Source organism: Mus caroli, chromosome 7, assembly GCF_900094665.2.
Source record: "Mus caroli chromosome 7, CAROLI_EIJ_v1.1, whole genome shotgun sequence".
Taxonomy (NCBI): Eukaryota; Metazoa; Chordata; class Mammalia; order Rodentia; family Muridae; genus Mus; species Mus caroli.
In genome coordinates this window covers 127,339,508-127,366,847 of record NC_034576.1, presented here as the reverse complement: position 1 = coordinate 127,366,847, position 27,340 = coordinate 127,339,508, and the positions used below count along the sequence as shown (strand labels likewise).

Sequence of the window (27,340 nt, the reverse complement as noted above, 5' to 3'; positions counted from 1 at the left end):
GGTATTGCTGGGTCCTCTGGTAGTACTATGTCCAATTTTCTGAGGAACTGCCAGACTGATTTCCAGAGTGGTTGTACCAGCTTGCAATCCCACCAGCACTGGAGGAGTGTTCCTCTTTCTCCACATCCTCACCAGCATCTGCTGTCACCTGAGTTTTTGATCTTAGCCTTTCTAACTGGTGTGCGATGGAATCTCAGGGTTGTTTTGTTGAACATTTCTTTAGGTGCTTTTCAGCCATTTGGTATTCCTCAGAATTCTTTAACTCTGTACCCCATTTTTAATAGGGTTATTTGGTTCTCTGGAGTCTAACTTCTTGAGTTCTTTGAATATATTGGATATCAGCCCTCTATCAGATGTAGGGTTGGTAAAGATCTTTCCCCAATCTGTTGGTTGCCCTTTTGTCCTACTGACAGTGTCCTTCGCCTTACAGAAGCTTTGCAATTTTATGAGGTCCCATTTGTCAATTCTTGATCTTAGAGCATAAGCCATTGGTGCTCTGTTCAGGAAATTTTCCCTTGTGCCCATGTCCTTGAGGCTCTTCCCTATTTTCTTTTCTATTAATTTCAGTGTCTTTGGTTTTATGTGGAGTTCCTTGATCCAATTGGACTTGAGCTTTGTACAAGGAGATAAGAATGGATTGATTTGCATTCTTCTACATGCTAACTGCCAGTTGAACCAGCACCATTTGTTGAAAATGCTGTCTTTTTCCACAGGATGGTTTTAGCTCCTTTGTCACAGATCAAGTGACCATAGGTGTGTGGGCTCATTTCTGGGTCTTCAATTCTTTTCCGGTTCATGCAGAAGATGATCAGACTTGGTCTCCAACCCCTTTTTCATCCTCTGTATTCTGTTGTCCATGAGGTGGACAGCATTTTACACACACCCACAACTAGGATGTTCTTTTCACTGCAGTTTCAGAATCTGTGAAACCACAGATGTGCAGTCGCACATCTAAGTCTTGAAACCAGTCTGAAGGACCTCTTCCTCCCTCTCTCCTTTAAAATCCTTTTGGTTCTTTGTAATAGTCTCATACCATAACTCGGGCTAGCTTAGAGTTCTTCCTACCTCAGTTTCTTAAGCACTGGCATCGCAGCTGTAAGCCTGGCTAAATCCTTAGTTATTTTCTCTTTAGACATTTTGGCCATGGCTATGCAAAACTAACTAACACTGAGGGAAAAAAGAAACTACCAAAGTTATTAATAAGAATTGAAGTCATCAGATATGTGGGTGAACCAAAGATGTGTACCCAACCATTGGCTATTGGCCAGCAAAGGATCCAAGTCAGATTAGCTTGAGGGGACATTTTCTTCCTCTTTTGTGTATGTAGTGAATGTGTGAGGCGTGTGTGTGTGTGTGTGTATGTCTGTCTGTCTGTCTCTAGGTGTGGACATTCCTATGGAAGTCAGGAATGGATGGTAGATGTCTTCCTCAATCACTCTCCACCTTATTTTTTGAGGCAGCCCTCTCACCGAACCTGGAGTTCCCTCATTGGAGAGATTGGCTGATCTCTAAATCATGGGTATCCTGTCTCCATCCTCCCATCTCTGGAAGAGTATTTTGCCATCTCTGGCTTTCTTATGAGTGCTGGGCACCTGAACTCAGGTCCACATTACTCACTTGACTAAGCTACCTCCCATGCCTCTGGAGAGGTGTTTTTAAAAGGAGTTATTTTCGTTTTATGTGTATGAATGTTTTGCCTGCAAGTATGAATGTGTACTATGTATGTGCCTGGTGTCCAAGGAAGCCAGGAGAGATTATTAGATCTCCTGGAACTGGAGTTAGTAGGTGGTTGTGAGCTACCATATGGGTGCTGGGATTAGAACCTGGGTTCTCTAGAAGAGCAGCTACTGCTCTTAACTGCTGAGCCATCTCTCCAGCCCCCTGAAGAGACATTCTCCAATGACTGAGCATGGCTGGAGGCTTGGGAGAAGTTAGGTGACAGAATTGGACAGATCACAGAGTATGCAGGAGACCTGAGTGGGAACCATGGGAGATAGCACAGACCAGGAGTTCAAGTTTAAGATGGGCTGTGATGTCTTGTTTAGGGAGAGGCTGTGGGTAGGGAGAGGATGCATGGGCCCATTCTTCTTGGTAGTAAACCATGTGGGCAGAGAGATGAACATAACATCTCAAGTCCTGACTTCTTCCCCCTCAGGTTCCCTGCTTGCTAAGATGAGCTCCAGAACCCCGTGGAAACAAATTTGATGATCACTGATGAAATGAAGTGAGTTCAGTTCTGGAGTCTAGATGACCTGGGTTCCAATCTTACTAATCCTCTCCTAGCTGTGGCTCTTGAGAAGGATCAGACCCTGAGGAGCAACACTCTGCATACTAGCATGAAGAAAGAAGCACACACACACCATGTCGTAGTTCTGTACCCACGCCAAGAATAATTCTCACTATTGTGCTAGTGATGGGTTCAGAAATCAAAGTGACACAAGGTCTCATGCACATTCCAAGGGCATCAATCTAGTCAGGAGGCCTAAGAAGTGATGCTGTAGCTAAGATCTATGGACTGAAAGGAGACAGGCAGGCAAAGGGTGGCAATAAGAGCATCCTAGGAAGAAGTGAAAAAGCAAAGCCCTGTGGTGGGGGAGCATGGACCCCATACCCCCAGGAACCAAGGCAAGAGCACAGGTGTGGGTCAGTGGAGAGAGTGAGAGAGAACAAAATTACCTGCCACTGTCAGAGCTTTTTCCATAAAAGCAATGGGAAGTCAGAGTTCTATCAGGAGCACGATTTGGGAAGCTTGTACTTTGGGTTGCTGGATAAAGGAGGGACTATGGTTAAAGGAGGAGGTTCATGTTACAGCAGTGAGACCATTTGGTTTGTTCTTGTGTTCATCTAGAGAAGGGATGCAATAGGTTTGGAATAGGGTGGAGGAGATGGAGCCAAAAACAGAAGGTGGGAATGAGAGAGGTTAAGTACTTGGTAAAGATTTGCTTGGAGGAGGAGAAAGAGTGGGGGGAAGGTGAGGGAGAGGGAAGCAAAGACAGAGGGGAAAGGAGAAGGAGGGAGGGAGAGGGAAAGGAAGTCACAGTGAATTGTCCCTTTTAAGTTGTCCTTTGAGGTCAAACTCTATTTTTGGAAGGTCTAATTGGTCATTCTAGGTTTCTTGACCAGTCTCAGGTCATGGGCGATGATTTCTTTAAACCAAGCATGAACACCTTACCCACTCTTGGTGCCTGCCACAAGGAAAGTGTGTGCCCTGGATCTGGCTGTGAGGACCCATGAGTGGGGTAGCAATATGAGGTTACAATACAGGACACGAGCACCACATACAGGGACTAGCTCTGGAGGGATGTTATGGTTTGTGTCCCCAGAGGCCCATGTGTAAGGCTTGGTCCTTAACCTGTGGCACTATTGGGAGGGGGTGGGGCCTTTGAGAAATGGAGCCTAAATGGAAGCAAACTCATTAGCTCATGCCTTTCAGGGGATATTGGGGCCTCAGCGTTCCTGCTTTCCAGCTACCATGAGGCTAACAGGTCTACCTCACCACATGCTCTCCCAGGCATGAGAGAACTTCTCCTTGGGCTCTAAACCAACTGTACCAGAAACCAGGGGTTGAACCCTCTGAGCCGTGAGTCAAGATGAACCTTTTCTCCCTGTAGGTTGATTTTCTCAGGTATTTTAGCATAGGATCAGGAAAGCTGACTAACAAGAAACAATCATTGGAGGGTGATTCTTCTAATGGAACATAAGAATATGGAAGCATAAATGGAGGTGGGAGAACGGTATGAACATTACGATCATTATGGGCTTTGGAGGCTAGTCTAAACTGTCAACTTGATGTATAGTCACCTAGTAGATGGGCCTTTGGACATGCCTGTGGAGGTTATCTTGATTAGGTTAAGGTGGGAAGGTGCCGCAGACTCTCTTGGTCCCTTGTCTGTGTGGAACGGGTCTCTGGTCACAGTTGGGCAAGGAGTTGGTGGGAATTGACAGACAGACCCGACACAGGAAGTGTGGATCTGAATGTAATTTGTCAAATCAAGCATCAAACTCTTTATACAGAAGAAAATAGGGAAGTTGGGTGACACACTGGCAAGGTACAAAGAGGTTACTGGATTCTTACACAAAACAGAGGAATGGAAACGCGGAAGAACTGGCAGGAACCAACTGGGGTAAAATTCAATGTTAACAACTGGGATCCAAAACAGCTCCACCTAAGGTCCACTTAATCTTAGAAGCCAGGGACAAGGGCTTCGTGCCCTTGCCATAGTATCTATTCTAGTCTATTGAATAGTCCATCTTCCCCCTAGGCCATTGTAAATACTTGTGTATGGGTATAACTCAGCTATCTATAGTTCTAAGTATCTACTCTGGTTCCTCTTTAGGTCACAAGCTTCCTTCTTCCTAGATAATGATAAATTTCTGTGTAGGGCAGTGACTTAGCTGTCCATGCCCAGGGTCGGATCAAGGACTGCCTAGTATCTAACTTAGCTATATGCCAAAATATCAATCCTTAGGAGCACTTGTAATAAAGCAATATTAAGGGAAAGCACACAGATCCGTTTACCAACTAAAGCAAGGACATTGGACCATTCTTTATACAGGATGCCACAATTCCAGGAGACTAAGTTTCTGTGAACTTTTCACCTCGGGACCTGTCGGGAGGACCCTGGGCATGGATAGCTAAGTCACTTCCCTACACAGAAATTTACCATTATCTAGGAAGAAGGAAGCTTGTGACCTAAAGAGGTACCAGAGTAGATACTTAGAACTATAGATAGCTGAGTTATGCCCATACACAAGTATTTACAATGGCCTAGGGGGAAGATGGACTACTCAATAGACTAGAGTAGGAACTATGGCAAGGGCACGAAGCCCTTGTCCCAAGCTTCTAAGATTAAGTGGATTTTAGGTGGAGCTGTTTTGGATCCCAGTTGTTAACATTGAATTTTAACCTTGCAAAAACCAGGTTTTTGGGGCCTGTCACGCTTGTCACTACTGAAGTGCATGTAGCAGGAAGACCTGTCTGTCCACTGTGGGGGGCAACATCCCCTGGGCTGGGGTCCCTTGACTGTATAAAATGGAGAAAGCAAACCGAGAACAAGCTTGTATCATTCCCTGATTCTTGATCATAAAAGCTATGTGACTGGCTGCACTAAGTTCCTGTTACCAGAACTCCTCTGCCACAATAGGCCTCAGACTGTGAACCAGAAGAAACCCATCCTAGCTTCAGTTGTTTTTGTCAGGGTCTTTTGTCACAGCATCAGGAAGAGAAACTAAGACATAGAAGTTCCCACAAGCCAAGGGAAGGACTGGTTCAGAAAAAGGCTAAGCCTCAAAAGTTGAGCACTTCTGAGATGCCAGGCAAAAGCAGACTAAAATTTCCAGCTCTCTTGTTCTTTTTTTTTTTTTTTTTTTTGAGACAGGGTTTCTCTGTATAGCCCTGGCTGTCCTGGAACTCACTCTGTAGACCAGGCTGGCCTCGAACTCAGAAATCCGCCTGCCTCTGCCTCCCGAGTGCTGGGATTAAAGGCGTGCACCACCACGCCCAACTCTCTTGTTCTTCTGATGAGAAATGCTTGTATTGGAGTTCCACTGTAATGAGCAGAGCTGCTTATTGTATCAGATAGCTATTTCTGAGTAAGAAAAAAATCCTCCATGATGAAGTGACTTAAACCCACTAGGATGATTTCTTTTGAGTCTATTTATTACTTGCTTGGGGTATTCTGTTGACACGGGGCAGGTTTTGATGATCTTGCCTGAACTTATTGAGGTTAATGGGCAGACTGTCTGGGGCTTAACTGGTCCAGGATGGTCCAGTTAGTCTCTGTTCCATAGGGCTGGCCTTTCAGAATCCAGGCAGAAGGAACAGATCATATGAGGACTCTGAAGTGATCATAGAAGGACTCTGGTTGTGTGAGAGATCCCTGTGGCTGGAATAGTGTGTGGGAGAGGAAAGTGGGGTCAGTCATAGAGGGGGAGTGAGGGATGGGGTGATATTAGGAGCCCCTTATAGAGCATCAAACTCTGCTGTTGAGTTTCTTTCCATGTATGCCCTCGTAGCTCCACTTGGCTTCTGGTCCTTCTCTTGGTTCTATTGGCAGGCATGGAAGGTGGGGTGTGGGGGAGCTTTTGTTCTCACTCTGCCTGCCTGAGAATCCCGAATTTTAGGAGAGGGGGAATGAGGTCTGTTTATTTTTATTATATAAAATTACCTATGCTTTATGATCATTATGATCTATTATAGGAATGGAAATGTCTCATATTTGGCAGATCATATCACACATTTCAGTAACTTTTTATAAAATATTCTTAGGGGTCCTAAGTGACTCCTCACTGTCCAAGGAGAGCTTTTTTTAGAGTTCAAGAGAAAAAAAGCTTCCAGTTAGGTGACTTGATTCCTAACATCAGGTATGTATGTATGTATGTATTTATGTATATCCTAAAAGTAGAAATGAAAGTATCCAGGGACAAAAGGAGGGGAGCATCTTAAAAAGCTCTAGTATCCTCTGCTTGTAGCAGGGAAGTCCTAGATCATGGTCTGTGTTGAGCCAGAGAGGTGACAGTGCACCCTGACAAGTGCTCCCACACAGGGCCTTTGCCTCTTTTAGTTTATTTTATATGCTTGTGCATGTTTAGTGTGTGTGTGTACATATGTGGATACAAGTAAACATTCGTGTGTGTGTGTGTGTGAGACAGAGGTGTACTTTGGGTAGCTTCCTCAATCACGTCCTCCACCCCCACTGGATTTTGAGGTGGTGATTTCTCACTGAACCCAGAGTTCACTGGTGCCTTGGTGGCTGGCCTGTGATGCCCCAAGGTTCTGCCTGTCTCTAGCCTCCCTTCCTTCTCTCCCCACTCTCAGCATTAGGGCTCCAGATATGACCTACCATGCCTGCCTTGTATGTGGCTGCTGCAGATAAGAACTCAGGTTCCCATGTCTGCAGTGGCAGGCACGTTACCAACCAGGCCTTACACCTGACATCTCTGTATTTACTATAGTGGGTCACCAGGGCAGTTTGGGGGCCAGGTCCCCAAGATGCAAGTTTAATGTGGTTATGGGGAAATCTCAGAACATGAGTTTCCTCTCAGGAGGTACCTCTGTGGGTGGCTGGGAGGCCCAGGAGGCCCAATGTGGAACTCAGCCTGAAACCCATAGGCCTTAACTTGAAGCTGTAACTCCAAGACCATTTTTTTTTCTTCCTCTGTAGAAAAACCCTGTGGCGTTGGGTGTGGGTGGGGTCAGCTGGTCAGAATTCAGACCCTGTCTCAATAGTTTCTGCAACTGTGGGCAATATACCTGCTTTTAGAAATGCAGAAGAAAAAAAATCAATACTTCGACTCTCACAACCAATCATGCCACAGAAGTGGCGATTCTGTCCTCAGCATGTCTGCATGGGTCTCTAAACAGGGCGGCAGAGTCTGGGGCAAGGGAGGCTCGTAAAAATGACCGATGCAGATATTAATGATTTAATCTCTTAACGTGCTGTGGCTGCCGCAGAGAATCCCATTCGTCAGTGCTCAGGACCCTCAGAGGAGCCGCACAAGGGGCTGGTGCAGGAGATGGCAGGAACGAAGATGAATCACAGAGCGCAATATTGATTTGCCCCGCCTGCAGCCGCCTCTGTTTGGAAATATGGAAAGCAAATTAATGAATAAATGAGCTGGCTTGGTGAACCGTGCCCCGCTGGGAGCCCTGGTATTTAAGCTGTATACACTAAGCAGTTTCTAGGCAGGGGTTGGAAGCATGGGTGGGGGAATGTGTGCAGCAATGATCTGCCATGGTAGAGCCTGGGGACATTGCAGTCAACTCCCTGTCCTCCTTTTTGGAGGATCACGGGTGTGTGTTGCTGCCCTAGCTGGCCTTCAGTTCCTTCCTCAGAGGAAAGGGCTGAGCAGAAGGATTCAGTTGGATAGTGTATATCCAGAAGACTGTGTGTGTGTGGGTGTGTGTGTGGTGTTTTGCATGCACATAAGTGGGCCATTGCCCACACAGTTGGAGGCTAGGGGAGGACATGTTTTCCTCTGCCCCAATTCCCTTGAGACAAGACCTCTTACTGGACTAGGAGCTCACTGATCTGGTTAGCCAGTGAGCTCTCAGTCTCTGCACAGGAGTTATGGGCACCACATCCACACACAGCTTGCCCTTCCTTCCTTCCTTCCTTCCTTCCTTCCTTCCTTCCTTCCCTTCCTTCCTTCCTTCCTTCCCTTCCTTCCTTCCTTCCTTTCCTTCCTTCCTTCCCTTCCTTCCTTCCCTTCCTTCCTTCCTTCCTTCCCTTCCCTTCCTTCCTTCCTTCCTTCCTTCCTTCCTTCCTCCCTCCCTCCCTCCCTTCTTCCCTCCTTCCTCTCTCCTGTCTTTATTCATTGTTTGCTTTTATTTGTGAGATTAGCATGCATGTGCATCATCTCACCCTTCCCTTCCCTCCTTACAGAGGCTCCCTTCTGCTCCTCTTTGCTCTCTTTCAAATTCATGGCCTTCCCCACACCCCATTAATTGTTATATGCTAGAAGTACTTTTTAAATGCTGGGTAATACTGGGAAATATTGAACTTCAAATTTCCTTCTATCAGGCTGGAAGGATAGTACCCATCTGATTGTGTTAAGGCAACCTTTGTCAGACATTCAGGGCTTTAGGTGGTGCGCAGTGTCAAAAAGTGATAGTCTTAAAAAGTTTAAAATAACTATTTCACACTTAGCCACTTAGCCTGTTTTTCTCGACTGCTTCCGGAGTGCCCATTACTGTTGTTGGTGCTCCATCATCGAGCTGTGGACAGAGCAAGGACCCCTCTCTCTCAGAACATCTTCCCTTTTGTCTACAGGGCCTCAAGCGCTGGCAGAAGGCACCATTGTTTCTTCAGGGGGCTCTGGGTCCTTGCAGTAGTCAGTGGCCAGGGCTGGGGTGTGGCTCAGTGGTAGAGCACTTGTTGCTTGCAGAGGAGGCCACAGTTTCCTGCATACTGAAAAAAAATCCTTGGCTTTGCTTGTGGGGGTGTGTCTGTGGGTTTACCGCATCTATCTGTTCTACTGATCTGTGTGTCTGTCCCTCTATCTGTGCCACGTTGTCTTGATACTGTGTCTCTACGGTAAGCTTCAAAAGCATGTGGCATGATTTGTCCCTGCAGGTTTTGTTGTTGTTGTTGTTGTTTTTGTTTGTTTGTTTTCATTTCTGCAAACATACTTCGTCGCTGGGTTTTGATAGGGATTGCTTTCCTGTGCATTCATGTGGGGAGGATAGACATATGTACTGGGTCATGTCTTCTCACCCATGAACATGGCAGGCCTCTCCATTTCTTAAGATAGTCCTTGATTTCGCTCATGTTGCTTAGTTCTGAGCTTAGAAGCCCTGGGGTATTTTGCTAGATTTATTCCCAAGTGTTTCATTTTTAAAAAAGTAATTGAATATAGTATTTAAAGTTCAGTTTAGATCTGTTCACTATTAATAGACAAGGATGCAGTTGACCTTTGTGTGTAGATCTCATATCCTGACATCTTGCTGGACTCGCTAGTTCTGGGAGTGTTTATGCACGTGTGTGTGTGTGTGTGTGTGTGCGCGCGCGTGCGCGCACATGAGCATTCTCAGGTGGATCTCTGTGTGTATATGTGCAGTTTCAATTAGGGTTTCTACACTTATACTCATGGAGTCTGCAAGGAGAAAGGATTGCATTTCCCCCCTTCCAGTTTGAACAGGTGGGTATCTGGAGTTTATTATTGTTATTGCTTCAGAATCCCTACATGTGAATGCCAGATGGGATAGTTTAGCGGCAAATGGCAATGGAGGCAAGCTGGAAGAGGCTGCAGCTGCTAGCCTGAGCAGGAACATGGGTTTACATCTTCGTGTGTTAAAGGTGGTCCTGGCGTGGTTTCCTGCTATTTAAGTGTGGATTAGTTAAATATTTAGACACCTTCTAGGCCAGGCAAACCCACTGTGGACTGTGCTGGCTTTGTGTCACTGTCATGGGAGCGGTTCCTTTGCTGGAGTCTCCAGCAAGTGGTGCCCAAGGGATGCGGTGCAAGCAGAGTTTGGAGTTTGCGGCAGATTTCCAGGACTGACAAGGAGGCTCACAGGATGCAGGTCACGCTGCATCTGGAAGATCATCTCTGGGCTTGGTGTATCTCAAAATCATCAGGCAAAGTGGCCCTGTCTCAGGTGGGTGGGCTGGCTGTGTGGCTGTTGAAGGGGGTGGGCGTAAGGTCAAGCCTGCACAGTAGGTGAGAGGTGGGGAGTTCACAGGCAGTCTTGGGGTGATGTGGGTGAAAGCAGGAGGTTCTCAGGTAGGAATGAGAGCTGGAACAGTCCATTCTTTTCCTTCCTCCTCTCCTCACCACTTCCCCTCCCTTCATGTTGGGCATGTGTAATCATGTCCCACTGTGCCTGATGAGGGTGTATGTCCCACTGACCTAGTGGCCCCAGGTTTGTTGGCCTCTCTATGCCATACAGGGCCCAAGGAGTCCCTCAGGTGCTTCTTCTGATGAGCTTAGCTTTTAGAACCTCAAGTCTGAGAAGTGGGGTACAGCTGGAGCAGGTATGCCTGCCAAGGCAAACTCTTGGTGTGTGGAGGCCTTAGCAGGAGCAGCAGCTGGGACTGGATCCAGGAAGAATGAACCCACAAGTTCCCAAGTCTGTCTGCCTCTCACTCATGATCTGACTGGTGGTACGGGAGAGCGGAGAGGGGCTGAGATGCTATGTCTTAGGAGGCAGAACCAGAGATGGATCTAGGTCTTGCCCCACCCAAGCCAGGCTTGGCTCACATAGAGGAGGGTGGGTTTTCTGACATGTATGGCTCTGCTCACCACTCTGTCCACTCTTGTTCACATGCGTACATGTGTACGTGCATGAGTGTAGGGGCCAGAAGTCGACATTATCTTCCTCCGCCACTCTCCACCTTATGTTTTGAGACAATGTCTCATTGAACCTTGAGATTCCCGATTTGACTAGGCCAGATGGCCCCAATGACCTCCCTGCTCCCCTGGGTCTGTCTTCCCAGCACCAGGTTATAGGTGCATGCCATCATGGGCAGCTTTTTAGATGGGCTCTGGAGATCTAAACTCAGGGTGCTTAAGCCAGCTCTCCAGTCCCTCTTCTTCTTCTCCCTTCATTCTGCACTCTAAGGGGGATGACTGAGTGAAGAGCAGGAGCTGAAATAGAAAATGGCTCTAGGGAGGGTCTATTAACCAAGACTTCCCAGATCCCAAGGAGAGATGCCCACCACCCTGACCCATCTCCAGAACAAAGCCGTGATTCAGACCAGCCCTTCCCTACTGGATCCTCCACTTATATGTCGCAAGGCACTTGAGTTGTTTCACTTAGAGGTCTGCTTACGCATTAAGAGGCCGGTATGAATACAGAGAGCTTACTCACTGTGTGGGTGCAGGAAGGCTATTTTTAAAGTTTCTTATTAGCATATATTATTTATACGTAATAGTGGGTTTAGTGGTGACATTTTACATAATCAGCCAGCCCCTGGGTACTATAAACACACACACACACACACACACACACATTTATACTGTATTTTTAAAATGATTTATTTTCTATATATGAGTACACTGTAGCTGTCTTCAGACACACCAGATGAAGGCATTGGATCCCATTACAGATGGTTGTGAGCCACCATGTGGGTGCTGGGAATTGAACCAGGTCTTCTAGAAGAGTGGCGAGGATTCCTAACTTCTAAGGAATCTCTCCAGTGCCCCCACTCATTTCTACTTATTTGTGCGTGTGTGCGTGCGTGCATGTGTGTGTGTGTGTGTGTGTGCACGCACGTGTGTGTAGTGAGCCAATCACTTTCACTAGGGTTGCTTACAGGAACATGAATGAGGGGTTATTTACTGAGGAGTACAGGCCCCTTAACATTGGTTACAGCACTGGAAAAATTACCCCTCCTCCCTCAGCAGGGCCCATAGATCCTCAGGGAGGGGGTAGGACCTTGTGAGAAGCCCCAGAGGGGCAGTTTACAGGGAAGTTTGTTTAGCCCCCCAGCTTTGTTAACTGTGACTTGCTCAGGTAGCTGGATAAATCATGCTGGGAATGATTGGGGAGGTAGGAATTCTGTGGGCATAAGCTGCCAAGATCTCCTCTAGGTGCACAGGAGACTCAGCTGGGCCAGCCAGACTCTCCCCATATAGAGAGGGTCCTAGCAATACCTCAGACCTGGCTCATAGCCTTGGCTGGAAAGACACCCACAACTTTAAGATCCAGGGCTTAGAGGAGTTGGCACAGCCCCAGAACCTGCCATCTCTCCTCAGAAGTGGCCAGCGGCACAGAAGCACTCTGCAGATGAATTGCTGCCTCCCAGGATTTTCTGCAGCCTGGGTGGCAAGTAAGTGGACAGTTGGGCCTCCATTGTGGTGTCTGGCTGGCTTTAGCATCTCCCGCTAGCACAGCTAATTGCTGGCCAGCAAGTGACATTAATGGCCTTTTCATTCTGTCCCTTTCTTCTGCCTGGGCATCTGCACATGCAATTATGGAAAGACAATTTAATGCTGACCAAATTAATTGCATTTGCCAAATGGGCTTGAAACAGTCTACAGGCACTTCTCCCTGTCAGCACAGTGGGGTTTGGTAGGCAGAGAATGAATACGAGTGACTGTCGGCACACTGCCCCTGGCACTGGGTCAGCTGTTTGTTTTGGATTGGTCACGTTGGAGAGCTTGCTGTGCAGTTGACAGTTGTGGCGGGGCTGGGAAGAGACCTCTGCTTCCTCACTTGCCTACCACTTGCTCCCTGCTTCATCTCGAATAGTGTCAGCTGTGTACTGCTCAGCACCTGCCATGGTCCAGGCATGTGGCAGGACATGCTATTTTTAATCTTCGTATTATGTAAAGGAAAGGCCAGTCTTCCCATTTCACCATGGGGAAACTGAGGCACAGAACTATTCACTCAGCTGAAATTTGTGTCTGTCCATAGCTTCCCACCCAGGCTGTGTCTCTGGAGGTGAAATGGGGGATCCTTGGATTGTGCCTTGGGCCTGGGAGTGAAGGATGTTCTGCCAGCTAATGTCTTGGGTGTTATAGCTCTCCTGGGTTCATAGCCTGGTGTATCTGAGTTAGCTCTGAAAAACTAGGCTACCTCTCTGTGCCTCTGTTGCCTAATCTGTAACATGGATATAGTTATACTTCCCTTCTCAAAAGCAGCCCTAACGGTGGTGGTGGGCACTGGTGTTGGGATGCTTGGCCATTGCTTGGTCAGGATGACACTGAGTAGACACCAAGCTTGTCGTAAGAAGGCTGTACATAGGATAGATGCCAAGAATGGAGACTGGGAAATTGGCTGAGGACTGGGGTGAATTGGGCAGTTGCCAAGAAAGCATCTGTGTTCTGTCCTTCAGTCACAGCTTGCTGTGGATACTTGGTATCCCCAATGATAGTGTTCTGAATGCAGACCAGAGAGATAGGTGCTGAGACCAAATGCCTGGCTGGAAACTGCAAAGGGGTGAAGGGCTGGTTTTAACTCACAGCTTCAAGAGTATTCAGCATCCTGGAGGGCAGCACTTCATGATGTACCTGTAACAGGGAACGTCTGAGACAAGATGCTGCCTCAAAAGTCACACTGGTTGTGGCTGGTGTTCTCCAACCTGACGCTGCCTTTCCTAAAATAACATCCATCCACAGGCTCAGGTGCCACCAGATTCTTGGTCTCATGTCCTGGAGATTTGATCCAGTGTATCTGAGTGGGCCCTGACTCACCTGGTGCTTCTGACCCCATGTTAACTCCTCCTGTCTTTTCCTTAGGGTGATTCTGGAAAGTGCTCAGTCCACCCTAGTATCTTCACCTGAGCATTCTACTTTGTTGACTGGATCCGGCTCATCAAGGTACTCAGTGGGCTTTCAGATGGGGATGGTGGTGGTGGTGTCAGTGCCTGCTCACCTAGGTTTCCTCGCCTGGTCTCAGAGGGCTTCTGGCTTGCCCCAGGCCTGCAGCATCCTCACACTGCATACACTTGGTTTCTGCTGCCCGCTATCTTCAAGGCTTCATAGGAGATCTCAGGATGACCACTGAGTCCCTAGACAAGTCTCAGTTCAGCTTCCTTCTCCGAGTTTCAGTTTCTAATCTTCACCATCGCTATGTTTTCCTCACCATGCCCCTCTGTTGCTATTTCCCAAACCAAGCCTAGGAGAAACTTCAGCCAAATGAAAGCTCCCTCCTCCCACAACTTTGCCTACACTACCCTCATGGGCTCTTCTTTGCCTTGCTCTTCCCAGACCTCCCTTTGGGTTAGCCCTCAGTCCCTGTGCCATAGGGAATGGAGCACTTCATGGAGAGTCTTAACTGTGGGCCCTTGGGGAAAAACTAGAGAGATGGGGATGTTGGGGAGTGGGGTATCAACTGTAGAGGGTATAATTTCTGTCCTGAAGACTCATCCTACTATGGAGAGTTGTCAGAGCCTTTAGAGATGGTGACCTCTCAATCTGACCTCCAAGTGTAGGGAATGGCACATGAGAGATTCTGACCTGTCTCCAAGAGCCTTGAACACCCAGGGGCCAAATGAGAGCCTGAAGCCTGTGAGACAGTACATAATTTAATGGGGGAGAGCTCTAGTGCTCCTAAAACAGAAGAATTCAGATAGGATACAGTTGGATATTAAGCATCCAGAGTTTAATGAGAGTAAGCAAGGAAGATATTTACAAAACAAGATGACTTTACAGTACTCACTCGCAGGTTTTTGGTTCCCGTTAGTCCTACCCTGTTCTTTCCCTAGAGGGACTCTTATAGGCAGGAAAGGTGCTTCTCTTGGAAGCCCACCTTATAATGAATTCACTCTAAGTAGACATACCACATGCACAGGGGTTTGTATGGCCCAAATTTGAGGGGTTAGGAGAGGAGAAGATATCTATCAGCTCAGTAATGTAGTGGATCTGCCACTTAGCATGCTCAGCAGTGGGCTCGCTCATTCAGGACGATGTCCCGGTCCTGTGGCCAAAACTCCAATGTTTTCTGTGTTAAAAGAAGACATTTTAACCTGAGTGAGATCCATATACTCCTTATATGCTGCAGGTATGAAATCTTAAGTCATATTTCCTCTTTTAGGTCTCATCTCTGCTTAGTTTGGCCTTGTATTTACCCATAGTATTCAGTTACTGTATTTTCTAAATAAGGCAGGCATGAAAATAGTGCCACTCTAACCCAGCTTGGTCTCCTTCAGGGCCAAGGAAGTCCTTCAGGCAGAATGAGGAAGATACATAGATGAACTATCTGGATAAGGAAAAGAGGAAGAACATTTGAGACAAATGAATAGCTGGCATGAAGTTTCCTCTTCTCCAGAACTAAGGGCTGCCACCTGTTCAGAGAACAAGTTTACTCTGGCTGGAAGTACAACACCTGGTCCCCTTTCCTTTAGGACCTGTCCTGGAAGACATGTCTGCAGAGCTGAGTGAGGCTCCCTGCCCTGGCTGCTGTCCTGGCTTGCAGGATCTGGGAACACATACCCAGAAACAACTCCCCATCCATGTGCCCTGCCTTTCCTCACATGCTTCCCAGAGAGCACATACTTCAAGAAAACCAAAGAAAGAAAAAATTGCCCTAAGAGTTCCGGAATTGACCTCTGGCTACAAAGAGCACTGTGACTGGCTTACAAAGTTATACGATTCTCTGACGAAACTCTTTGTGACCCAGAGCAACTACTTAAGAGTCTGTTACAAGGTGCACAGTGTATTCTCTCTGTGAGCTTACATCTGTGGGCTCCACAAAGGGCATGTGTGCCAAAAGTCTGGGTACGTGGTAGTTCCCAGTGACTGAATCTTCGCCCATTGGAGAAGTAAGGAACAGAGGAAAAGTCAGGCAAATGGTCTATGAGCTGGCTAGGTTTGTGTGCCCATCATCCTCTTGGCTGAAAGGCCAAAGGAATGAGGGACATGTCCCAAGAAGTATGGCTGGAGCCATGCCACAAAGTCATACAGCCTCTTGGTGCACTGCTCTGTGCATCTTCAAGACTCAGTCAGCATTACATTGACTGATTCACTTGGTTTGTCCCCACCAAGACTCCCTAACACAGTGAAAGTGAGCACATGCCTTCCCTAGACTGGCTTCATTATGGACTGGAGGCTTGACTTAGTAATCACCTACAGCCCAAATCTGCTCTGTTCTTGTTTACCATGGCAGGACTTGTGGGACTCACTTGATGGTCATGATTGTAGATCGTGATGCACAATGCAGTGATTGGCTCACAACAGCTCAGCCTTCTTGCCACATGGGAACTTCCTTCAATATGACTTGGTGCTCAACCACATTGTGGGACAACAGACGCCAGGCCTTTTCCCAAAGCACAGACTTGTCAGTCTCTCAGCCATCTTTTGGTCTTCAATAAGGAAATACCAATGGTACCTGGCTGTCTTGGAGGCTGACTGCAGCTGCCCCATGTTTCCCTACTCTAAACTCAGACCATTGTCAAGTCAAGAGCGCAGATCAGAACCTTGTCTTCTACCATGAGCCAGTACTGAAGTCAATATCCTGTCAGCAGTGTGGCCACAGAGATTAGCCCCCAGCTGTCAGCCAAAGGTGTAACTCTGCTCATTCCAGGAGCATCCCTTGACTACATGCCACCCAGGAAACCTGCAAGCTCCTCCCAGAGTAGGGTCTTGCAAAGAGCCTACTGGCTGCCAGCCCCAGGGTCATCATCAGGGCTTCAAATCTAATATTTGTGATCTTTCCATCTGGGTCAAAGGGAAGTACCATGTATCCCTCTATGGGAGCTTAAGAGGGGAGGAGATGACATCATATGGGGCTGGAGTAAGGAGGCTGTGGAGACAATCACAAATGACAGAGCTGCTGAAGCCTGGGTCAGACAAGGGGAGGAGGATGAGATGGCTCTGGGATTCACTTTGCCCTACTGGGCACACCTTGTGGCTCCATCTTGTCCCCAGGAGTAGATTTAAAAGGCAGCATCCTACATTTTCTCTTTGGTATAAGCTGGGCTTCCACTGGGGACAGGCTCTCTCCTCTTCATGGCCCTGCACCCTCCAAGTCTGCTCTACAGGGAAAGTGTTGGCCCTGTTCCTGCTAGTTCAAGGCCCCTGCCCCTAGCCAGCGCATGCATCCCTTTTTCCTTATCTTGGTGACTAGAATTTCCCCTCAGACTGTCTTCCTTCTGGCTTTACCTTGCTTGATGCTTTTCTCTCCCCTTCCCTCTTCTCTCTTTCATTGTCCCACTTCCCTGGGGCTCCCCCTTTTCTCGTTGTCACTCTTCCTCCTCCTATACAACTCATCAGGGACACTGGTGGTATGGAAGAGGGGACTAGCTGGTAAACACTCTGAACTCTGTGGGACACTCATCTCTGTGTGAGTGTTCAGTCATACACATAGAACCTAGAGGGTTGGTCCTTCTTAAGGTGGGAGCCATGCGGACCATATCTCTCTCCAGAACTTGATGCTTGGGTCACAGTGAACTGAAGGAGGGTGGGGCTATTAACTTAAACCTTGCTGTTAGAGGAGGGAGAATAGGAGCTTGTGTCATGTTTCTTGTTGGTGTGTGGTGGTTGACAGTCATTTGGGCACACTGCCTTAAAAGTTCTAAACTGTGTTCCTCCTGTGGTTCTCAGTCCGTACCAGGTAGAGACCAGATCCAATGTTTAACAAGTAGATATGGGAGTCTGTTCTTCAGTACTTGAACGAAGATGAAAAGTGCAGTCAGTGATTGTGACAGAGACCAGACTAATGTCAGCGCCAACCTAGCTCCACTGTATCATGGCTCACCCCCTTCTGAATCCTTGTATCTCATACCAAACCCTCCTCCCTCCTTCACAGACTCTGGTCACGACTGCTGACTGTTTCTGGCTCAAGTTTCCCAGACAAGGGGGGATGCTGTGGGACAGCTTAAAGGTTCACATTCTATAAATGAATGCAGTCTGCCAATGGCAGGATACATTTAAAAAGCAAAGGTAATACAACACAGAAGTAAATCTTGGCAAGGCCAACTGGGTTTCCTGTGGGACTCAGTTTTTATTTATATTTTGGTAGTCCCTCCCCCAGGGTGTGTGCATCTTTTCTTTGGGGTAAGGAAGCAACAACATAAACTGCGAAACAGGTGAAGAATCAACCCCCATACTCACTTCTACCTCCTCTTCAGTTGATTTTTGATTGTGGATGTACCCCAGGGCTGGTTACTGCTCCTGAAAGGATCAGGTGATAGCAGGCAAACTGTCCCCTGTTCAGCCTGTCCGTGTTCCTTTCTTTTTCAACAACTTCTTGCAGTTTTCTAGATGAGATAGTGGTAGGAAGGGCAGGTTCACTCCTCCTCCTCCTCCTCCTCATGGGGAGAGGGAGATTAGCCCCAGCAGGTATTGTGTATGAATGGATTTTTGCAAGTTTCCATATTTGCTGATAGAGGTACCTATTATTGAATTGATGGTAGATTATATTGTAAGTAGCCACGATATCATTATGCCTTTTCTTCCCTACAGATTCTATAATTTCTTGAATCTTGTAGACAAAGTAATAACATAATTAACATTGTGTCCACAGTCTTGGTGACTAGGATTTTCTGGAGGTTCATGGTGAGGCTTCACCACAGTGAGACAGTCATAGGTATCTCATTGGTGTCTTGTGTTTGATGGTCACCTGGACCTAGGCTCTATAATCCATAGGTATGAAATAAAATTTTCTGAGATTTTTGGTAGGTTTCATAGACTCATATATTTGTGGCTGTGACCAGCAGGTGCAGATCTGAAGAGGTTGAAGTCTTGTATGGTGTGGGCCCAGTGGCCATAGTGTAAACCAGTGTGACTATGGGATCTACATGTCTATGGTAAGTTCCTGATGGTCTCCATCATCTCTAGTGCTAAGTAAGAAAATGTGCCAGTGACAATGTCTAGCCAGAGGTGACTTTTATGGCCACCAGGACTTCACGGAGTCTATTGTTTCTGTCTACACTAAAGAGCACACTGTTGCTTTCGTGCCATATGGGCAATGTTTCTTTCATGGAGGTTCTGAACTGCAGGTGCCACTGTCTCTCCCCTCTACATACAGCCACATGCCTCTATGAGGTTGACCATGTCTCCCCCTGCCACAAATTCCATGATCAAATCTGTCATTTTTTGACTTGTCAAATGGCTGGAAGATTTCACAGTGTTAGGGGTTAGGACTGCTCTCTCTTAATACTTGAAGGCCTTGTCCAAGATCTTCACAGCTACTCTGGTATTGGTGGGTACATGGAATGCTGCTTAACCTTTGAAAATAAGCAGCAGACCAGGGTCATTAAGACATAATACATTTTGAGGATGTCCTCATCAAAGGGGCTGTTTCGAAGCTCTTCCATTATCTTTGCTACCGTTACAGATGGAAAATGGTACCACTATAAAATGCTTTTAAAAAATTAGAGCAAATCTAAGAGGGAAGTTTATGGCCACAAATTTCCACCTCTTAAAATCCCAGATTCCTCAAACAACCTAATGATACTTTTCAAGTTTGTAGACAAACAAGAGCAACTGAAACCCCAAAGTGGCTGATGACAAAGCATAAGGAAGATGAGAGCTGGGGTTGAGTAGGCACCAAAGTGACAAAGAACCAAAGAAACAGTTTATTTGAAATGATCAAGAAAACTGACACCTCTACACTTGATCTTAGCCAAAAGGCCGAGAAGCGATGAAAACTGACACCTCTTGCTTAGCTCAACTAACAATGAAAGGTACTAATAAAGACAATTGTTATTGAAATAAATAAAAATCCAGAGGACAATTGGGTAAACTTATATTACAGAGAGATGACTATCCTGAAAGAAGGATATTTTAAAACACTTCATGACAACAATATACAGAACACAATTGAAATAGAAATAAGAAATAATCTAACAAAGGATGGCTAGAGGCCATCGATGCACTGATGAACTCCTCTGTTCACCACTGAAGAAGAAGGCCCAGTGCTCCATCAAATAGAAATGGAAGGAATGCTGCTAAACTGAAGACAGCATTGCTGTTGTCCCAAAGCCTTAGACACAAGGCAAAGTGTAAGCCAGTTTCCTGGATGAACAAACACGTGAAAACCCATAATGAGAGTACCAAGTTCAGCAGCACATTGAAAAGCTAATGCTTCATGATCAAGGGGAATTCAGCAAGGAATGCTAGAAAGTCCACACAAACTCATGTCCAGGCAGGTTAAAAGGAAAACCCCTGTGCTCAGCCACCAAGAGCAGGATGCTGTCATTTTCTGGCACGTAGATGGACATTGGCTTATTTGTACTATGGCATGGATGGGTGGATGATGGAGCCTTAATGTAAAGAGAATTTTAGCCACATGTTGGAATCTGATAAAAATTCACAGGGTGGGGTTGGGGGGAGGGGAAATGATAAAATTTGACATATGTGGGAGTGTCACAAAGTACCTCATTTTTTATAGCTAGTAACATGTTTCACCACAGACTAGATGAAACTGAAAAATTACAGTGAAGGAAAATAAACACACTTGCACAAAGCCCAAAGCAAAAGGAATAAGGGCATGAATAAAAACAAAACAGAAACAAAAAGCACCAAGACCCAAAGCAACAAAGTAGGAAACTCAGTACACACAAAAAACGTCCCACAGATCTGGGAAATATAAGGTTTTCAAAGACAAAGTTGGAACCCAATGGCTATCAACACAAACATGAGCTTCAGATAAATCTAAGCTTAAGCCAGTGTCTGTCACTTTTTTTTGTGATGTCACAAAAGAATGAACCAATAGTAGCAGGGAGCAACCCAATGTGGTTTCATTGACCCCCAAGGATAGAATTAGTTATTTTCCTCCTGCCTGTGACCAAACTTGGTAAGAAGCAACTTAGAGGGTGGCTTTGCCTCAGGCTTTCAGAGAACAGGAAAGGGATTGTTTGGGGAAGAGCTGGTGGTTTGGAGAGAGATATTTGAGGCATTATGGGTTTTTTTGGGAAGCCTTGATTCTCTCCATTGATTTGATTCTAACAGGTTCTGCCTCCCATGCTTTTACTGGCTCTCAGCACTACCCGATAGAGGCCAAGCATTCGATCACATGATAGGCTGTTATTTTCACATTCAACCCTTAAGGAGGACATCTGCACCTTTAATAATTGCAGCATAGGCAATGGAGACAGACAAAATCTGTGTTTTGCCCTGTGGAATGCAAGAGGGGATCAGCTCACTGGAGAGTGTGGTGTTGTGTAGGCTGCCTCAATGACTTTCACTAAAATTTCTTGGAAACTTAGGCTTGTACAGACTTCATCTTTATACTTGTGAAATACTTTTTTTTCCTTATAATTCTCTCATACAATATACCCTGACTAGTTTCTTCTGTACACCTAGCCCCTATCACCTCTCTCCCCCAGATTCACTTCCATTTTCCTTCAGAAAAGAGCAGGCCTCCCAGGGATATCAACCAAAACACAGCAAAACATGACACGGTAAGACTGGGCACAAATCCCCAGGGCTGGGCAAGGCAACTTGGTAGGAGGGAAACAGTCCTATGAGGTAAAAAGCACTTCCCCCTTTTCCCTGTTAGGAGTCCCATAACATCAGGCTACACAGCCATAACATATATGTAGAGGACCTAGTGTAGACCCATGCAGGCTCCCTGATTGATGGTTCAGTGTCTGTGAACCCACATGAGCTTCTCAGGCTGCCTGGTAAGAGAACAAAGAGCTTCATGCTGGCTTTGTTTCTAGGGGTCTGGGAGACATACTGAGTTGGGGTCTTACATTCCCCACTCCTTCTAGTAAATAGTTCTAATCATAGAACTAGAAAAATTAAACATTTGACTCAGTACAGCCCGTATCAGCCTGTTCTACTTTTTGATATTGTTGGCATAGCATAAGAACCTGTACAGTGCTGACAGGTTAGCTGTCTGACAAAAGCCATTATCTTGTTAATTATGCAGGGGCCTATAGTAAGTAATAGAAGCAAGATTAATAAGGGCCCCATGAGTGCAGATAGTAAAGTAGTCATCCATGGGGATTTTGTGAACCAACCTTCGAACCATCATTAGCCTCTCGCTCTCGTTTTCGTTTTTCTAACCTTTCTCTAAGTTTGGCCATAGAGTCTCTAATTGCCCTTGAATGGTCAATATAGAAGCAGCACTCTTCCTTTAGGGCCGCACATAGTCCTCCTCCTTTGAGGAATAATAAATCTAAGCCTCTCCTGTAAGACTACTTCAGAGAGTGAAGTCAAAGACCCTTCTAACCAACTAACTGACTTTTCTAAAGCCTTAATGTCTACTGTCATTGCTGCCTGCAGTCCTTCTAGACCTTGTTTCAGTTGTTGGGGTCCAGTTACCAAGGCAGCGGTCCCCGTACCGATCCCAGCTGCTAGTCCCAAACCCATGACCATTGCGAGGGTGAGGGAGATAGGCTCTTCTTTCTGGTATATCCTAGGGACTAATTGCGTTAACACACAAAAATCTTTCGACTGATCGAAAACAGCCGTAGCAACACGGAGTCAATCTGGAGCTGCAAGCCCACCAATAATGGTTGCCAGGACAAAGATATTGGTTTTTAGAAGAACCAGGGATAGGCCAGGTATGGTTGCAGAGGTGTTTATGAGAAGGAGGTACAACTCCTATACATTTCCCTGATCCTGAAATTTTGGCTAAGGTGAGCCTATTCTTGGATTGCCCCCAGGAGCAGAGGCTTGCATCTGAAGTCATAGTAATTGATCCATCTACTGCTGCTCCTTCATAAGGGAGCCCGGCTGCCAAGTAGAGCCAACATGAAGTCACAGCTCTAGGATTTGTAACATCGAGAGCCTTAGAAGCCCCCTTGAATGAGACTAAAGAGTCTTTCACCAGCAGTAGGAGGCTGGGTGGAGGTTCCTGCACAGGGAACAGTGGAGGTCCCTGCACTGGGAATGATGGATTGTCCCCTGGGGTTGGGGCTCAGAAATCATAGGAGGAGGGGGTAGTGGTACTTGTCGGGAAGGAATCTCCTGTACTTTGCCCGGCCCAATAAGAATGGTGGGAGGACTCTCAACCCTGAGGCGAATGTGGAAAGTGAAGCCATTGTCCCATCCTTGCATGTAAAATCTGAGCCCCCAGGTGCGTCCCTGAGGCCAATCAGTAAACTGCTTCCCTGGATCTGTAAAGGTGATATTGAGCAAATCTAAGCCCTTATTTCTCCTGGAGACGGTGATCAAATCCTATGAGGATGTGGGATTCCAATGGGCATCTCTGGAAGTCTCACATCCCCATTGTTTACAAAAAAAAAATGTTCTAGTCCTCCACACCTATGTATCTCTGATCTAGATCTGCCATATCTGGCAAACATAAAAGGAGGTGTGCTGTTTTTCCTGTGTGGGTCTATCTCTACATCCTGGGCAGTCAGCTATGTGTTGGCCCCAGTGAACTACTACTTGGTGAAGGGACCACTTTTGTAAATGCACTTCTTCTGAGGGTATTTCCTCATGAGTCAGCGCAGGAATGTTTCAAAAATCTAATCCTGCTATCAGGGCACAAATTTCAGGAACACAGGGGGCCACCAAGTTCCTAGGGGGGCAAACCTTGGTAGTAGACCAAACAATGTCCCCAGTTTGTGATTGTACCTGCCAGGTAAGAGTCATAGGCTGATGGGGGTTCTTAGCTTTCAGTGAGGCACAAGCAGCGTAAGTGTAGCTTAAGAGGATCATCAGTCCGCTCCAACTTCTAGGAGTCATCGTGGGATGTGGGAGGGGCTACTTTCACGTGGGATGCATGGATCTAAGCTGGGATGCTGTCAACTTTGATGGTGGTGGGGCTTGTCAGAAGCACCAGGTAGGGTCCTTTCCATCTGGGTTCAAGGTTGCCAGATTGGTGGTGCCAGACCCAGGATGGGATGCCCTATTTGAAATTTATGTGGCACCTCAGTGGTTCTGGCTCTGTTTTCTTCAGCTGTTCCCAGGCGTCCTTTCTGACCAGTTCTAGGGCCTTCAAATGAGCTAGCAGGGGTTGGGGAAAAGGGGCATCAGGATCAGGCATTCCTCCTGCTTCTATTAAGGGGGGCGGTCCCCTGTGGAGGAGTTCAAAGTGTGTGAGCTTAAATTTTCCTGGGGTGTTCCATACACCAACAAAGTGAAGGGTAGGAGGGCTGTCCAGTCATTCCTGCCGGTCTCTAAGGCCAATTTAGTCAAGGTTTATTTTAATGTTCTATTCATCCTCTCTACCTGTTCTGAACTCTGGGGTCTATAAGCACAATGTAATTTCCAACCAATCCCCAGTTGAGTGGCCAGTCCCTGACTTACCTGGGCAACGAAGGCAGGACCATTGTCTGACCCGATTACTTCAAGGATGCCGAATCTTGGGAAGATTTCCTCTAATATCGTCTTTGCCACAACATTGGCAGCCTCCTTCTTGGTGGGGAAGACTTCGACCCACCCTGAAAAAGTGTCTATAAAAACTAATAAATATTTATTACCGTATCTGGCTGGTTTAACTTCAGTAAAATCCACTTCCCAGTATGCCCCTGGTCGGTTGCCTCTTAGCAGCTTTCCAGGGGTGCTCTTGGAGAACTCGGTACTCTTATCTTTCTGAGTTACCCTACTACCTCAATATGATCTTTTCTAGTTCTATCAATTAGCCTGCAAACTTACTTTGAGTTTTCTTTATGGCTAAATACAGTTTCATAGTGTGTATGGACCACATTTTTCATGGCCCAGTACTCAGCTGAAGGGCACTCAAGTTGTTTCCGTTTTCTATTGAGAGTAGAGCAGCCACGAGCATGGCCGAGTAAGCATCTGTCCAGTATGATGGTTTTCGTTTCTTTTTTTAAAAACCTTTTGATTGATTCTTGAGTTTCACATCATGTATCCCAATCTCACTCATCTCCACATCCCTTCATACCTACCCTTCATGCTTGTAACTTCCCCCTGCCAAAGAAAATAAAAATCAAAAATAAAATAAAAGTGTCTCATTGTCGAAGCTGTAGTGTGTCATGCTATGTCCCACCGTATACCCTTTTGTCCACACATCTTTATACTTGTAAATGTTCATTGCAATGAGTCATTGGTCTGGTATGAGGCCTCTGGCTTCTGCTATACCATCAATACTGGATCCTTATGGGGGTTGGATAGCATGTTGTTGCCCCGTGTCCTGGAGATCCTGCAACTTTGGATCTGCAGGATCTGCCCTTTCACATACTCTAGCAGTTCATAGATGAGATTAATGTTGAGCTGGGTCAACACGAAGCCCTGGATCTGGAAGCGTGGGTAGCTGAGTTTGTCAGCCACCAACTCTCCTTCACCCACAGCGGCAGAGCAAACTCTCCAAAATGGCCCTGTGCTCACCCAGTGCTGCAGTTGACAAGGGGCAGGGCCAGCTCTCCCACTCTCATGACCTCTGGGCTCAATCACTAGTACCCATACCATCAGGGCCAGCTCTAATGTGCTGCTCAGTTAAGGTAAGTGCAGGCCTGATTTCCCAGGTGCTGCAGCCAGTGAGAGGTGGGGACAGCTCGATAGAGTGACACAACCAGTGAGGTGGGGCCAGCTCTACATAGCTCTTAGACATTAATATGATCCCAGGTAGTAGACCAGACTAGGCATCCACATGGCCTTTAGTGGTAATATGAGCCACAGACATCAACACAGATCCCCGATTCTGCATGGCCATGGACCCAGACACAGCCCTCAGTGGCAGCATTGGCTGGGACTTTACCATGGCCTCAGGTGGTAGAGCTGGCTATTCACAACAGGCTGTTCCTCTCCACTGTCACATCTCCAGTTTCACCTCTCTTCATAGTGCTCAAACTGTCACACTTCTTTCTCTTATGTCAACTACATACTTGCACATTGTAGTGGCTCCCACTGCCACTGAGCCAAAAAGCCTGTGGGTCCCTGTCTGTGTGTAGCTCACTCACCGTGGCAGCCGTCTAGATTCTCAGTGTTTTCTGCTCATTCATTCCATGGATGGGCCTCTCGATGTCTGGTCATTTGAGTATACACTACAGAATGTTATAGCTGGGTTATATACTAGATTTTTTTAAACGTTTTGAGAATTCTCCACACTGATTTCTATTGTGGCTGTACCAGTTTGCAATCATATTGTTTTAGTTACTGTTGTATTGCTGTGAGGGGATATCGAATCCAAGGCAGCATTTAAAATAAAGCATTGACTTGTGGGTTTACTTTCAGTTTCAGATGATTAGTCCATGATCATCACAGTGGCATTGTGGCAGACAGGCAGGCATGGAGCTGCAGCAATAGCTGAGTACTCACAGCTGATCCCAGTGACACAAGGTCATCTTCCAGCAAGGTCATCTCCCCATATCTTCATGGCCCACTGGAGCCTTTCTCCAGCTCCCCACCTGATGTCCTTCCAGTCTTGGCTCCTTGCCTAGTTCCAGAGGCATCCACACGTTACACCTCTGTTAAGGTGGCTCCTACTTCCAGGTCCCAAGGTCTACATCAAGTGTCACTTGCTACATTGCAAGCTACTTCCAAACATAGGGCTTAAACAGCTGGGGGCTTTGTCTATTTTTCAGTGGCTCCCCTGGCTGGAAGTCTCTATTGAAGATGCCAATTCAGGCTTCTTGGGGGAAAAGGCTCATGCCCATGGTAGCAGGCTGATGTCTGGGGACATCAACATCTGCCATGTGGTCCCCCTCTCCAGTCTCCAATGTCCTAAAGGGAATGGGATAAGCAAGACATTGGTTGAGGACATTCATTACACAATCTTCGCGATCACTACAGGCTCCTTCTGCCATATTGAACATTTTTTAGAATCTAACCATGGAGCCTGGCCCAAACTCAAGGTATCACATGAGGAGTAGTTATGGTATGTGTCACTGGGAGCCACCTGAATGGCTTCATATCACAAGAGGAATGTTCATATACTGTGACCACAGATGAGGTACTGGAACAGGTTCTGTGTCCAGTATGTCATCCCATTTGCAGGTGAGGACACCGAGTCAGGCTATCTGATTTGTGAGCTTGGTCTTGACTCTGGCTGGGGAACCCCCTTTCCTGCCAGCCAGAATCCATTCCGTTCTGTTTCTTCCTCCCCATCCTGCTGTCCACCTGCCTCTGTCTTTCTCATCCCTTTCTTTTTGCCCATGGCCACTGGTATCTGGTCTATCATGCTGTGCATCTGTGTGTCTGCTCCAGGCTTTCCTCTGAATCTCCATTCTGCTTCTGCTGTTGATGTCTTACTGTGTTCCCTTTTCTGATCTTGTCTGATTTGGGTTTTGTTCATGTGTTGTTGTCTGTCTCTTCCTTATTTCTACTACTGACACCTGTCTGCATACTCTCTTTTCCCCTGGATCCTTTCCATGTCCTCTCAGGTCACATCACACCCCCTCTGCTGTCCTCCAACCTGGGATGCAGTTCATAGTATTTGTGACATCACCACTTGTTTATCATCTTTGTGACATCAAAACAATGGGTTTGAGCCCCTCCTTTCTGGCAGACAGAATCCTCCAGTTTTGTCTTTTTTTTTTTTTTTTTTTTTTTTTTTTGGCACAGACCTATAGAACCTCCTGCAAGCATAGCCTAC

The 27,340-nt window shown here is 46.6% G+C and overlaps 1 long non-coding RNA gene across 1 annotated transcript in view; it reads left to right on the top strand.

Annotated features, from left to right (window-relative positions):
* Positions 1–21,175, top strand: part of LOC110298638 — a 23,577-nt gene extending 2,402 nt beyond the window's left edge. The window contains exons 2-4 of the long non-coding RNA XR_002378390.1: positions 2,156–2,224; positions 13,684–13,764; positions 15,096–21,175. This is a non-coding gene — a long non-coding RNA (uncharacterized LOC110298638). The remainder of the gene's footprint in view (positions 1–2,155; positions 2,225–13,683; positions 13,765–15,095) is intronic.
* Positions 21,176–27,340: the final 6,165 nt, after the last annotated feature.